The sequence below is a fragment of the Gadus macrocephalus genome, chromosome 7 (assembly GCF_031168955.1).
Source record: "Gadus macrocephalus chromosome 7, ASM3116895v1".
Lineage (NCBI taxonomy): Eukaryota > Metazoa > Chordata > Actinopteri > Gadiformes > Gadidae > Gadus > Gadus macrocephalus.
In genome coordinates, this window is record NC_082388.1 from 4,964,844 (window position 1) to 4,979,819 (window position 14,976).

Genomic DNA, 14,976 nt, shown 5'->3' on the forward strand with positions numbered 1-14,976 from the left:
GAGGACTCCTGACTCGGTTGCAGGGTACGACAGGCTCGAAGGGCTGCAGCGGCTGCCGTGTCGGAGGCTAAGCAGCGGGTGTGGGAGAAGTTCGGAGAGGCCATGGAGAAGGACTTTCGGTCGGCACCAAAGTGTTTCTGGAAGACTATCCGGCACCTCAGGAGGGGGAAACGGGGAACCATCCAAGCTGTGTACAGTAAGGATGGGACTCTGTTGACCTCAACTGAGGAGGTCGTCGGACGTTGGAAGGAACACTTTGAGGAACTCCTGAATCCGAATAACACGCCCTCTATGTTGGAGGCAGAGCTCGAGGTTGATGGTGTTTCGTCGTCAATTTCCCTGGTGGAGGTCACTGAGGTAGTCAAACATCTCCGCAGTGGCAAAGCCCCAGGGATTGATGAGATCCAGCCAGAAATGCTAAAGGCTCTGGGTGTTGAGGGGCTGTCATGGTTGACACGCCTATTCAACATCGCGTGGGAGTTGGGTACAGTGCCAAAGGAGTGGCAAACCGGGGTGGTGGTTCCCCTGTTCAAAAAGGGGGACCAGAGAGTGTGTGCCAATTACCGGGGTATCACACTTCTCAGCCTCCCTGGTAAAGTCTACTCCAAGGTGCTGGAAAGGAGGGTTCGGCCGATCGTCGAACCTCAGATTGTAGAGGAACAATGCGGTTTTCGCCCCGGACGTGGAACTACGGACCAGCTCTTCACTCTCGCAAGGATCCTGGAGGGGGCCTGGGAGTATGCCCATCCGGTCTACATGTGTTTTGTGGATCTGGAGAAGGCGTATGACCGGGTCCCCCGGGAGAAACTGTGGGAGGTGCTGCGGGAGTATGGGGTAAGGGGGTCTATCCTCAGGGCCATCCAATCTTTGTACTCCCAAAGCGAGAGCTGTGTTCGTGTTCTCGGCAGCCAGTCAGTTTCGTTCTCAGTGGGTGCTGGTCTCCGCCAGGGCTGCGCCTTGTCACCAATCCTGTTTGTGATATACATGGACAGGATATCGAGGCGTAGTCGTGGTGGGGAGGGGTTGCAGTTCGGTGGTCTGAGGATCTCGTCACTGCTTTTTGCAGATGATGTGGTCCTCATTGGATCATCGGCCTGTGACCTTCAGCACTCACTGGATCGGCTGGCGGCCGAGTGTGAAGCGGCTGGGATGAGGATCAGCACCGCTAAATCTGAGGCCATGACTCTTAGCAGGAAACCGGTGGATTGCTTACTCCGGGTAGGAAATTAGTCCTTAGCCCAAGTGAAGGAGTTCAAGTACCTTGGGGTCTTGTTCGCGAGTGAGGGTACTATGGAGCGTGAGATTGGCCGGAGAATCGGAGCAGCGGGGGCGGTATTGCGTTCGCTTTACCGCACCGTTGTAACGAAAAGAGAGCTGAGCTGCAAGGCAAAGCTCTCGATCTACCGGTCGATCTTCGTTCCTATCCTCACCTATGGTCATGAGGGCTGGGTGATGACCGAAAGGACGAGATCGCGGGTACAAGAGGCCGAGATGAGTTTTCTCAGAAGGGTGGCTGGCGTCTCCCTTAGGGATAGGGTGAGAAGCTCAGCCATCCGTGAGGAACTCGGATTAGAGCCGCTGCTCCTTTACTTAGAAAGGAGTCAGCTGAGGTGGTTCGGGCATCTGGTAAGGATGCCCACTGGGCGCCTTCCTTGGGAGGTGTTTCAGGCACGTCCAGTGGGGAGGAGACCTCGGGGAAGACCCAGGACTAGGTGGAGAGATTATATCTCAACACTGGCCTGGGAACGCCTCGGGATCCCCCCGTCAGAGCTGGTCAATGTGGCCCGGGAAAGGGAAGTCTGGGGCCCCCTGCTTGAGCTGCTCCCCCCGCGACCCGACCCCGGATAAGCGGATGACGATGAGGATGAGGGTTATTCTATTTTTATTGCTATAACTTTTGCAAATTTAATTGAGGATTGCATTGTCCCTTTGCATATTATAATACACTTTGAATGCAAATTACATTATAGAATTGCATAATGAATTGTCAATTGCATAATATAATTGCAAATTGCATTGCCATTTGAATTTTGCTACATATATGCTTCCATAGAAATGATTGATGATTCACGATTTGTATTTTTATTCACAATTTACATTTGGTTGCTTGATGAAATGATTGAGGGTTTTTACGTTTTTTTTCTTATTTTATCGGCTTTTGATAAAATGCAATACATTGTTGGTTCCAAAAGCATGTTGTGATTTTTGCCATGTATCACGTAAATGATCTATGTGTTCGGACAATCTCTACTGACTATATCTTACACGTGTCACTCCCATGTCTTTAATTAATGAATCCCCGTTAGTGATTGTGTCATGTATTCTTATTATAACCGTGGGTGCCACTTTTCTGCTCGTATACTTGACTGAAATTAGTGAAGACAGGGGCGTTGTCAGCCCTTGGACAATATGTAAGCACGTAGGCTTATACTTTGTTGATCGGTATACAAATAGGTCATATTTAGTTAATGCTATGGGCCTACTTATTAATTAATTCATTAACCATTGTTAAGGGTTTAGAGTTTCGTCTTTGCCAAAGTGTTAAAATGTGGAAAGTCTATTTAATTGCAATATTGAAGTTGTTGTCATCGTTTCTTTTTATATCGATATGGTTCAGCTTGTCTTTAAGTTTCATTCACACACGCACGCACACGCACGCACAGCTACACTCCAAACGCAACTACACGCACGTAAACACACACAAACAGGCGCTCACACACAAACACACTTTTGTGTTTTCCTTGTTTTACATACAACTTTGACGACCTGCCATGGCATTTTAAAATAAAGTTATCTAAAAATGGTATATAAACAGATTGAAATATTTAATTCGATGTAATATCAGAATCGGAGTCGGAATTGCTTCATAAGATCTTATTGTTAAGTACACAAAGTAAAATATTTGGCGTAAAGAGTGCAATGTATTTAAGATTTAGCAGAAAGCAAACATACAATAAAATGAGGAAATAAAATAGATACGTCAAAGAAAACAAAGGCAAAGTTCAAAAGATGCATGAATGCAGAAACAAGAAAGTGCAATGTCTTTAAGATTTAGCAGACAGCTAAAGCAAACAGACAAATTTAGAACAGTATATTCACACGATTCATGATGTATCCCTTTGATAACGAAAGGCATCGTAATAAATAAATAACGAGAAAACAAGTAAAAAAGATAGAAACATTTAACAGTAGGAATTAAAAAGACACAATGGCACGGGTAACAGATAGGGGCAACTTCTTATAGGCACATTCAAATGCACAATTTTCTAATAATGACTAATTGTCACGACTCAACACACCAGCTCAGCTAAGCTGGTGAGGAAGTGAGCGGCCATGTTTAAATCCTTAGGTTGAAGATGTACTGTGACGTTAAATGTGACGTTTATATATTTATTTATAATATTTATTAACGGCGCCCGGCCGGTAGGTTATTGACACGTCATTTGATTCACGTCATCTGAGGTGGTTAAGTAAGAACGGTCTTCCGAACGTCGATTACTCAAATGGATTACTCAATCATTATTTAAGGATTCGAGTAGTAAGCCAAGTATTGAGTAGGTAGTAAGTAGTAATTAGTAAGTCATTTCGAACAGACCCTCTCTCTATTAGATCTACCACTCTGGCAAAAACAAGCCAACGAGGATGTTGTAGAAGAAAAAAAAAAGCAAGAAAAAGCACGTTACATTAGAACAGCGCCATCTATTGAGAAGGAGTGGCTTTCCACCTTTTAATATATAATTTGAAAAAATGCTATTTGTTGTAACTTCCCAACAGTATCGTTAATGAATGAAAATGCCTTATTTTTTTGCAGTAATGAAGAGGTATTTAGGGAAATATTAAAATTAAAAAAAAGAAAATTAAAATATCTACATAGCTGTGGACTTTTGCTTGGAGTAACACAAAAAAGGGATGATCATATGGTTTAATGAACATAAATACAAACATAGAAAATGGCAAATCGAAAACAAAGTCAAATCAAAAAGAATGTCAAGGAAACAAATGAATAAAATGTAAACATTTGAAATACAATATAAAAAACTGAAACAATGTTAAAACACAATGTTAATGTTAATATGATAAAACACAATGTTAAAATTAAAGGCATCCATATGAAATGTATATATTTCTTTTTCATTTTAGATGTTCATGGTCGGGGTCCAAAGTTGTGGATAATGTCCATGGTTGGTCTCCCTCATTGGCATAAAAGTTGGGTTTCCAGATGTTTGGTGTCCAATCCTATCTACATTTTAGGTTCCAAAGATGCATGTTAATTGTCATTATGTTAGGTCACCTATTAAGATATAAAAACATTGAATTGAACAAACACACATTTTCGTTTTAAAATAAATATTTGGAAACGATAATTCATGCTTCCCGCAGTGTGCCTCTCGGGTATTGAGCGGGTCCGTCTGCGGGATCGGACTCTGCACAACCCAGTCGTAAAAAAGTCACGATCACGCACGACTCGGTAATCAACGCTTTCCAAGCATCGGTTGTGATGGCAACTTTCTCCGCTAAGGACAGGATCTCACAGAAGGAGGCTACTGCTTCGCCTCACATTTTCTCCAGCCGTACAGTCATAGTTTGGCGACATGGCACTGTGTAATCCGCTTCGAGAAATGCGATAGATCGCGGAAGACTAACACGTCACATCTCTGGCAAAGGCGGATTAACATCTTTTAAATACTCTGCCCAGTTATAACACTATCTATCTATCTATCTATCTATCTATCTATCTATCTATCTATCTATCTATCTATCTATCTATCTATCTATCTATCTATCTATCTATCTCTCTCTCTCTCTCTCTCTCGCTCTCTCTCTCTCTCTCTCTCTCTCTCTCTCTCTCTCTCTCTCTCTCTCTCTCTCTCTCTCTCTATCTCTCTCTATCTCTCTCTCTCTCTCTCTATCTATCTATCTATCTATCTATCTATCTATCTATCTATCTATCTATCTATCTATCTATCTATCTATCTATCTATCTATCTATCTATCTATCTATCTATCTATCTATCTATCTATCAACGCATGGGTCTAGTTTTAATGTGATGTATTTTGTGTATGTCCAGTCAGACTTGTTGTCTCCCTTGTTCTGTGTGGTCTTGTAGGCTATACTGTGGGAGCTGAATCACCGTCCTAAATGAATTCACGACGTGTAGTTTGGTATTAATAAAGACTTGACTAGGCTATTTATCTATCTAGGCTATTAGTCAACAGTTATTCGCCAAATGCGAGGTGCATAGTGGGGAATAGCCGAAGAGACCGAAGGTTTATTTGTTGTTATCAGCTGACATTTTGCGATGAAAACAATATAGAGTTTGAGATGTCAATCATGGGATATTGCCCAATATCCCGAGATAGCGAACCAATCAAATTACGCCATCTTAGGAGGTTCACGTGTAGCATATAACTATATATAATATCTATGTATTTATCTATGAAACACATCCTTCCACACACACAGTTCAAACACATACTCTTATTTGACATTAGAACGCCCAGTTTTGTTGATTTGAATACTATGTGGAAGATTATTCTTTTGTGGTACTTTTCACAGAAAATTGTCCATGTTTCGTTGAAACATGGAAAAATGTACTTCAGTTTTACCAATAGTCTTTCACAATATTATTATTACTACTACTACAACTATAGTTATTATTAAGGAAAGAAATACGATCTTCATGTGCAAAAGGTGCAAAGACGAGCTTTACAGGGAGTGCAATGCTAAACGTGACATCTAGGCTGTTTTCTGACTCTAGCACACAGTTGCAAATAAACAAAACCATGTTTAAAACCCTGAAAAACAAATATAGATGAATGTACGTGGCATGCAACAGCATTTTCTGTTTTGGTAAACGCATTACTCCTCTCTGCACTGCAACTGTTAAAAGATGTAAATGTTAATAGAGACTTTGGTTTCAATTATTTTATGGCTGTATTTTATTTACATCTATTCGAATGAAGGTGTGTATACACACCAAAACGATTTTCTTTAAATGAGACTGTTGCAATTAATAATTTTTTTTGTTTGCAATGTGCATAGTTAAAAAGATTGAGACTAATAAAAACAAGTTTTAAAAAAGCGTATTCAGGTTGTGTATAGCTAGTGTGTTTTTGAAAAGTAACTAAGTAAAGTAATTAGTAAAATAACTAATTACTTTTGAAAATGAAATTGAAATTCCAACTGAAAGTAGCTTTAGTCTCTTTGTAATTCTATAAAGGGAGTGATATTTTGTTGCAGAAGAAGAGTGAGAGAGAGGGGAAAGGAGGGAGAGAGGTCAAGAAACAGGTAGTGTGGCCTCGTTTATGATCATGATGTTTGATATGTGTTGTGATTCGATTACATCCCCATTAAGAGAACAAAGCTCCACAGTGTTTGGTTGAGAAATTGCGCCGTCTTTTTTGAAGTTAACGTTCATATCTGTGTGTTCCATCTTGACCCGTCCCCGCAGGAAACAGGATGTGAGAAGCTCTCTGCCGCTCTGAACTGCATCAAGATATTATCTGTTTTAAAAACACACAGCCACACACACACATAGAAACCCTGCAAACACAGACATACACAGACACAGACGGGTGCACATACACACAAAGGCGCATACACACACACAAACGCGAACACACAAAGGCGCAAAAACCTACACACATGCACACAAACGCGCTCACAAACATACATGCAAACACACAGAACACAAAAAAACATACACACACATGCAAAGGTGCACACACACACACACACACACACACACACACACACACACACACAGGACAGGACATGTCTATCATGTCCTGTCCTCATCGCCACACTATAGAATTCTCGACTTCTTCTCCGTCCCCGTTACATTCACCGAGGCTCCCGCCATAAATGTATGTACAGTTCCACTGCCATAAACACTATTCCATCGCTGTGGTCTGATCGCAGTTCACACACCGCTTCCCGCACTTCCTCATCGCATCATCATCACAACACACGTCATCAGAATGACTCCAGCGTGAACACTTTCAACCTCCGCCCAATCCCTACTTCCGCTCAATCAATTTCAAAACAAAAGTACCTAAAACTCGCCCGACACAAGATCCCTCGACAATAAAAGCCTCATTCTCAACGAATTTATCACCGACAAGCAACTTGACCTCCTCCATCTAAATGACACTTGGCAAAAACCCCTGGACTACTTTGAACTCGACCAAACTACCCCTGTTGGATATTCTCACCTGGACAACCCACGCTCTGAGGGCAGAGGAGGGGGTATTGCTGCTGTTTACCATCAAGACCTCCAACCCCACCCACTCTCCATCCCTGCTGCCCCATCATTTGAACACCTGGCTTCCGAACTACCAAGGCCTAAACCTCTCATAATTTCAATCATCTACCGCCCCCCCAAACCCATCATTCATACCAGATCTCTCTGAATTCATCACTGCACTATCTTCAATCTCGGCATCTGTTTTACTCCTCTGCGATTTCAACCTCCACATTTGACTCCCCGGAATGTAAAAACTAGAGCTGTCAGTTAAACGCGTTATTAACGGCGTTAACGCAAACCAATTTTAACGGCGTTAAAAAATTTATCGCGCGATTAACGCAATTGTTTTATAAAAAAAAAATATATATATATTTTTTTTTTCTTTGGCTCAAAACAAAGCAGTAGCCTGACTGCTATGTTCAAATGACATTTGTTCAAAGCAGTCGTTTAATTGCACTATAGGCTCTTTTTTTGTATCGTCCTGTTTTGATCAGTATATGCCAATGTTGTTATCAATAAAAAATCATTTGCACAAGGCAAGCCGATGCACTTCACCACGTAGATAAGAGTATTAAAATGAGAAGAATTATGGGACAAAAAAATCAAGGGATATTTAGCATAGAAAAATAATTTGCGATTAATCGTGAGTTAACTATGACATTAATGCGATTAATCACGATTAAATATTTTAATCGCTTGACAGCTCTAGTAAAAACGCTATGGAATTCCTGGACCTACTCAACTGCTTTAGCTTCACCCAACACATCAACTTTCCCACCCACAACCATGGGCACATCCTAGACCGGATTTGCTCCACTGGCCCCCAAATCCACACTGTGTCCAGCACCGACCTCTCCATCTCTGACCACCTGGCAATCACACTTGTTGCATTCCCGCCCCCGAACCCAAACAGGACCGCAAAATCACTTTCCGCTATCTTAAATCCATCTGTCCAGTTTCTCTCTCCACCTGCATATGAAACACTCTCTCCGGCCTCACCCTTCCTTCAAATCCAGCCCCCATGGACCTCGTCAACATCTACAACAACACACTGTCTACCTCCCTCAACAAACTGGCCCCCCTGAAAACTAAAACTGTCACGTTCACTCACCCGGCCCCCTGGTTCACCCCAGGACTTCACAAACTCAAAAAACAACTTGGCAACTAGAACGACTACACAAGAAAACCAGTCTCACAGTTTACTCCCTCGCCTACAAAGAGCACATGCACCTCTACAAATCAACACTCAACAAAGCCCATTCTGTCTTCTACTCTGGCATCATTCATTCTGGATCCTCCAACCCACGCACTCTTTTTTCCACCATAAATAAACTCCTCAAACCCCAGGATAACATCTCATCCTCATTCACCCCGGAGAAATGCAATAACTTCCTATCATTTTTCCACTCCAAGATAGAAATCATCCAGAACCAGTTTTCCACCTCCTCTGCCACAAGCCTTGACTCAGAACCTCCACTTCCTTCAACCCCTGACCACCGGCTATCCATCTTCTCACCCATAAACACAGCAGACCTCTCCGAAATACTCTCCAGCATGAAATCTTCCACCTCCCCCCTGGACCCCATGCCTTCTGAACTCGTCAAAGCCTGCTTCACCTCTCTCGCCCCACTCATCACAGACACCATCAACTCCTCCCTAAACTCTGGCACCATATTAACATGTGACTGCATACAAATGTGTCCACAGACATAGTGACTAATGTATGATACTAAGCATTATTGGCCCTTAACACAATAATATTCAGAAACAACACTGCCTCAAAAGGCTATTGGCTTAAGCAACACCCGTAGAGACATATACTTTTCCCTGAACTTTTAAATGTTTAAAACAAAACTAAACTTTATAAACATAATTATATATTTATGTGGCATTCAGTCCAATTCCTAAAATATATCTGTGGCATTCAGTAGGCCAATGCTGTGGTAAAGTGTGTAAAGAATGACCAAGTGTTTCTTTCTGTTCAATAGACAGAATTTTATCAATCCCCTGTAGGAGAAACATGTTAATGTTTGTCCCTATAAAACAATAATGGTCAAAAAATAAATACAAAACATGACGGTAACTAAGGTGGGCGCTATCCTGGTCATTTCTCTGCGTGAGAAATACGACGCCATGGGTTGAATTGTGTGTATCTCACGCCGAATGTGTGAGACTTGAGGGCCCATTTCTTATCAATACAGTTATAATATGTTCATTGTTTCTGTCTTCCTTCTCATAACATCTAGCCCATAACATTGTGTTGGTAGTGGTACATGTACTTTTTTTAAATAACCATAACTTAACGTGGTTATAATCTTGTACCTATTTTAGAACATTATTCTATTATTATAGAACCTAACATATGTATTCATAAGTATGCAGTTTCATAACTACATCTCCGACGTTTATAACAAACCAAACCGTTTGAAAATCGGTTGAAAATTTAGCAAGTTATGGTTATTTAAAAAGTATATGTACCACTACCAACACCATGTTATGGGTGAGCAGCTGACTGTGGCAAGATGGCCGCCAGTGCGGACATTCGACTTACCGTAATTGGCCAGGAGCGTGGACGAGACATCTAGTGTTCTATATATCTATGGTAAAAACCGCCCAATCTGGCAACACTGCTGAACGTCCTCACCCCCACCGCCAACATAAATCAATGAGACCAACTGAAACGAAGCCGATTCTGAGGAAAGCATAAATTATCTCGAAATTCTGATATTATTGAAGATACAAGTGTGTAGATTTGTCACATTTTTTGAACGAAGGTAAACGGAAAAATGATTAAGTTAAGATGTCTTAAGTGTCAGAGGCTGGCCAAACGGCTTCAATGGGACCAACTTAAAACGCAACCAATATGAAACTAAAACTGAATAAAGTATAAATGATATCGAAATTTCGTTTTGATATTATTGAAGATACAAGTGTAGAGTTGTCTTCCCTCGCTGTTTGGTTTTTTCATCTTCACGGAAGTCAATGCGTCTTCGGTGTCTAGCCCTCCAGGTGGGAAATGTGTTAGATATCTAAAACAATAAATGTTTTTGACTCAAGACATGTCGAGTCATTACAAGTCAAAGAGGCAAAGTCCGAATCAAGTCTCAAGTCAATAGCAGTCAAGTCTAAGGCCGAATCTCGATTCTTCCCCTTGCCCCTTTTGCTTTGTCTTTGTCTTTGTCTTAACCAAGACAAAGACAAAGACAAAGCAAAAGGGGCAAGGGGAAGAATCGAGATTCGGCCCAAGTGAGCTCTCAAATCATCTTAAAAATAAGGGGTACATAGCACTCAATCTTATCCCTTAATCTTGATCAAATTGGGTATTGAGACACCACTAGCTCTCACATGAACGCGCAACTTCAAGGGTAAGGGGGAAGATAAGGGGTAAGGGGAAGTATTGAGATTGGGCCTAAGTCGAGTTGCAAGTCATGCGTGATTTTGTCAAGTCGAGGCTGAAGTCATCAAAATCATGACTCGAGTCTGACTTGAGTCCAAGTCATGTGACTCGAGTCCACATCTCTGCAAATCCCACACCATCCCTGTCTCACACGGAGCCCCTAAGGCTCAGTGCTTGGCCCCATCCTCTTCATCCTCTACATGCTCCCACTAGGTCACATCATCCGCCGCCATGGTCTTCAATTTCACTGTTACGCCGACAACTATACATCACCACCCCAGCCATTACTCCTGCCATCCTATCCACTCTCACCAACTGGTTCACTGACATCAAAACCTGGATGGACCACAACTTCCTCAAACTCAACTGCAATAAAACTGAAATTATAATCTTCGGCCCAAAAACCATCATCCCCACCTCCCAGAACTTCTCACTTTGCATCGATGGTCACTCTGTCACTCCCTCCCCCCTGGTCAGAGACCTCTGCATACGTGGTGTAGTGGTCCCTGGAGAAGTGGGTATACTCTAAATGTTTGCCCTTTTTTTAACGCAGCCCAGAAAAGCGCCCTGTTTTAGAAACAGTGACATGTGAGACTACTCTATTTAGTTTACCCAAAAGTCCTTCAGTAGTATTTGCTAATTTTCACATAATTTCTGCTGCTTGATTATGAAATTAATATACCAACACTGGCCCCAGACTAGTGACAGACAACTATGCATTTTGAGTGAACTATTCCTTATTCCTGGAATGACACCTATTCTCTCACTTGGCAAGTCAGTAATTTATTTTGTAAACTGTGTCTTTGAACAGCTGATTTGCAGCATGGGCCAGAGTGGGCCACTATTATAAAGTTAACATGACTTGATCAGGAGCAGTTTGTAGGTATTACTGGTCACACAGGCAGCCTGCATGAATGTAAAATATAGATGAGGCAAACATGGTGTTTCAGTAATTGTTTGAACATTTATTTAAATAAAATACATCCTTGTTCATATTTCACCTGAGATTAAAAAAACGCACATCATTCTCTTCCACATCAATCATCTCGTTAGATATATATAATATCAATATATATTTAAATATCAAATGATGATTGAACATCATCATTCAATTATTCAACAATCGAATTAGTAAAGGCAGCGAGTATTAGCCAATAAGAGGCAGAGTAGCGTGGGTCATGGCGCACAGAGCTTTTGGCCGTGATATTATATATACAATTATATTATATTATATACTATTATATATAGAGCTCCGGGAGACGCAAACGGCAACAATCACTTTCTCCTCCATGCTGCAGTTCAACCCGGACTGCACTGCACTGAGTTTGGCGGTTGAACGCTGATTGGCTGTTACGTTACACATGTCACTCAGTGGCCACGCTGTTGAACGCTGATTGTCTGTCATCAAGCGAAATTCGCATCAAAGTTTAAATATTTCAACTCGAGCGAATTTGTCGCTGCACAAATCCTCGTGAACGCACTCGCCTGTGCGAAAGTGTGGCGCGACAAATCAAAACTTTCTCTCGCGAAAAATTCGCCCGATACGTGTCTCTACGTTCACTTGTATGGGATCTTGTCGCCCCGTCGCATTTGGTGTGAACGCAAAAAAGTGGGCAATTTGGCTTGCAGATACTTCTGAATGGTGCGCATCTGGGGGGATTTAGAAGTGGGTATACGCAATGATGACTGAAAAATAAGTGGGTATACGCCGTATACCCGCGTATACCCTGGACTACACCAGTGCTCTGCATCATCATGGACCCCACACTCTCCTTTAATTCACACATAAACAGCGTCAGAAAAACATCCTTCTTCTACCTCTGCAACATTGCATGCCTTCGACCCACTCTTTTATCCTCAGCTGCCGAAACACTAACCCACGCATTCATCCCTTGCAGACTCGACTATTGCAATAGCATTCTGTATGGCCTCCCCTCCACTATTCTTCAAAAATTGCAATATGTCCAAAACTCTGCTGCCCGACTGCTTACTAACTCCCCCTCCAGAGAATACATTACTCCCATCCTCCGTCAACTTCATTGGCTTCCAATAAAACAACCCATCAATTTCAAGATCCTCCTCACCACCTCCAAAGCGCTAAACAACTTTGCACCCTTACAGGGGTGCATAACAGATCTCCTCCATCGCCACTCCCCCACTCGCCGCCTACGCTCCGCTGATACCAACCTTCTCACCTCCATCACGAAGACCAAGTATCGCACCCTGGGGGACAGAGCCTTCACCATCGCCGCCCTACCCTCTGGAACTCCCTCCCTCCGACCGTCCAAAACACTCAAAAGTCAACTTAAAACCTATCTCTTCAGGACCACCTACAACATTTGTCAAATCATCCTCCGCCATCTTCCACTCTCCCGCTCTCTCAATGTGTTGCCTATTGTTGTGGTGTTGTTTATTTTATTTTGTCTGTATGTATTCCTTTCTTATTTGTAGAGCGTCTTTGAGTATTTAGAAAAGCGCTATAAAAAACGGATCAATTATTAGTATTATTATTATCATGTGTCGTCTTGTTGCTAGGCAGTGCCAGCCCATATCAGGAGGAGCCTGCGTGAGAGATACCTCTCCTGGGATTTACAGGGCTATACAGTGTGTGTGTGTGTGTGTGTGTGTGTGTGTGTGTCCTGCTTCACTCTATCCTCAGAAGACATCCACGATGATCTCACCAGATGAAATATGTTCGGCAAGTTGGACCGACCGTGCGTATGTGTGTGTGCCTGTGTGTGTGTCCGGGAACGTGTGCGTGTTTGATTAAGTGTGTGTGTTGTGGCACTCCGGTTGGCTGAGAGGCTGGTTTACACGGCAAGTAGGCACGGTTGAGGCGGGTATAAAGCCGGTCACAGCGTTTATTTAAAGGTCCCATGACATGCTATTTTATGTATTCTTTAATATAGGTATTAGTGGGCAACTAACACAGTATTCAAAGACGTTCCCTAAATTCAGCCGTGGTGCAGAGTTACAGCCACTCCGAGCCAGTCGCACATTGAGCTTCCCCCAAATGCGCTGTTTCGGTGGGCGTGTCAAGGAGGAGGGTGGGGGTGTGGCCCTGAGCAGCTTGCAGCCACCATGCGCTCTGTTTACAGTGGATGTATCGCAATGGCGAGCCGCACACAGCCTTTAGCCGTGTTCTGTAAATATTCTAGAACACACGGGAGTCCTGGAGCTCTATATCTAAATATTATCATATAGCCTACACAGATATCTATATCATATAATATATATTATCACGGCCAAAAGCTGTGTGAGCCGATATTATGAATCTCAAACGACCGCGTTGGGTTCTCCGACGTTCCTGGTTCTTCAACGTCCACATCAATGTGAATACACACACTGTAACGCAAGTGTTTCTTGTCGGTTCTTTGACGTGTCTTGTATTTCCACAACGAGACTGTCGTGGGGGTTATCTGAGCCATGGTTGAGAAGAAATTGGGGGAAAGGAACTTTGATTTGACTCTCTGAAGTACGTGAACTGCGACATGCCGCCGGTTGCCGCGAGGCACCATCGCCCGGCAGCGGGCAGCCGGCAGCAGGCAGCGCGCGGTTCAGTCGACTTCAGGTTGATGTGAAAGTGGAAGAACCAGAGACGTCGCAGAACCCGACAAAGTCGTTTGTGATTCATAATATCGTCTGGAGGCGCACACAATATGTTATATGATATAGATATCTATGTATATGATATTATTTAGATATAGCGCTCCAGGACTGTAACGCAAGTGTTGTACACTTCCTTGTTATTTGGATAACCGTTCTGCTGTTGGTGTGACGTCGGACTCTCGTATCTGGTATTTCTACAAAGAGACTCGTATTGGGGGTTATCTCAGCCAAGGTTGAGAATGAATTGGGGGAAGGAACTTTGGCTTTGACTCCCTCAAGAACATGAACCACGACAAGGAGGAGAAAGGGATCTTTGCCGGGCAGCGCTTATGCACCTCCGCCTCCGGCGGTGGTCCCTCAGCGGGGCTCAAGCGGGAGACATTCGCCGCCAACAATCCCTTTCTCCTCCATGTCGTGGTTCATGTTCTTGAGGGAGTCAAAGCCAAAGTTCCTTCCCCCCAATTCATTCTCAACCTTGGCTGAGATAACCCCCAATACGAGTCTCGTTGTAGAAATACCAGACGTGTTATGCGCCATCACACCAACAGCAGAACGGTTATCCAAATAACAAGGAAGTGTACAACACTTGCGTTACAGTCCTGGAGCTCTATATCTAAATAATATCATATAATACATAGATATCTATATCATATAACATATTGTGTGCGCCTCCAGACGATATTATGAATCACAAACGACTTTGTCGGGTTCTGCGACGTCTCT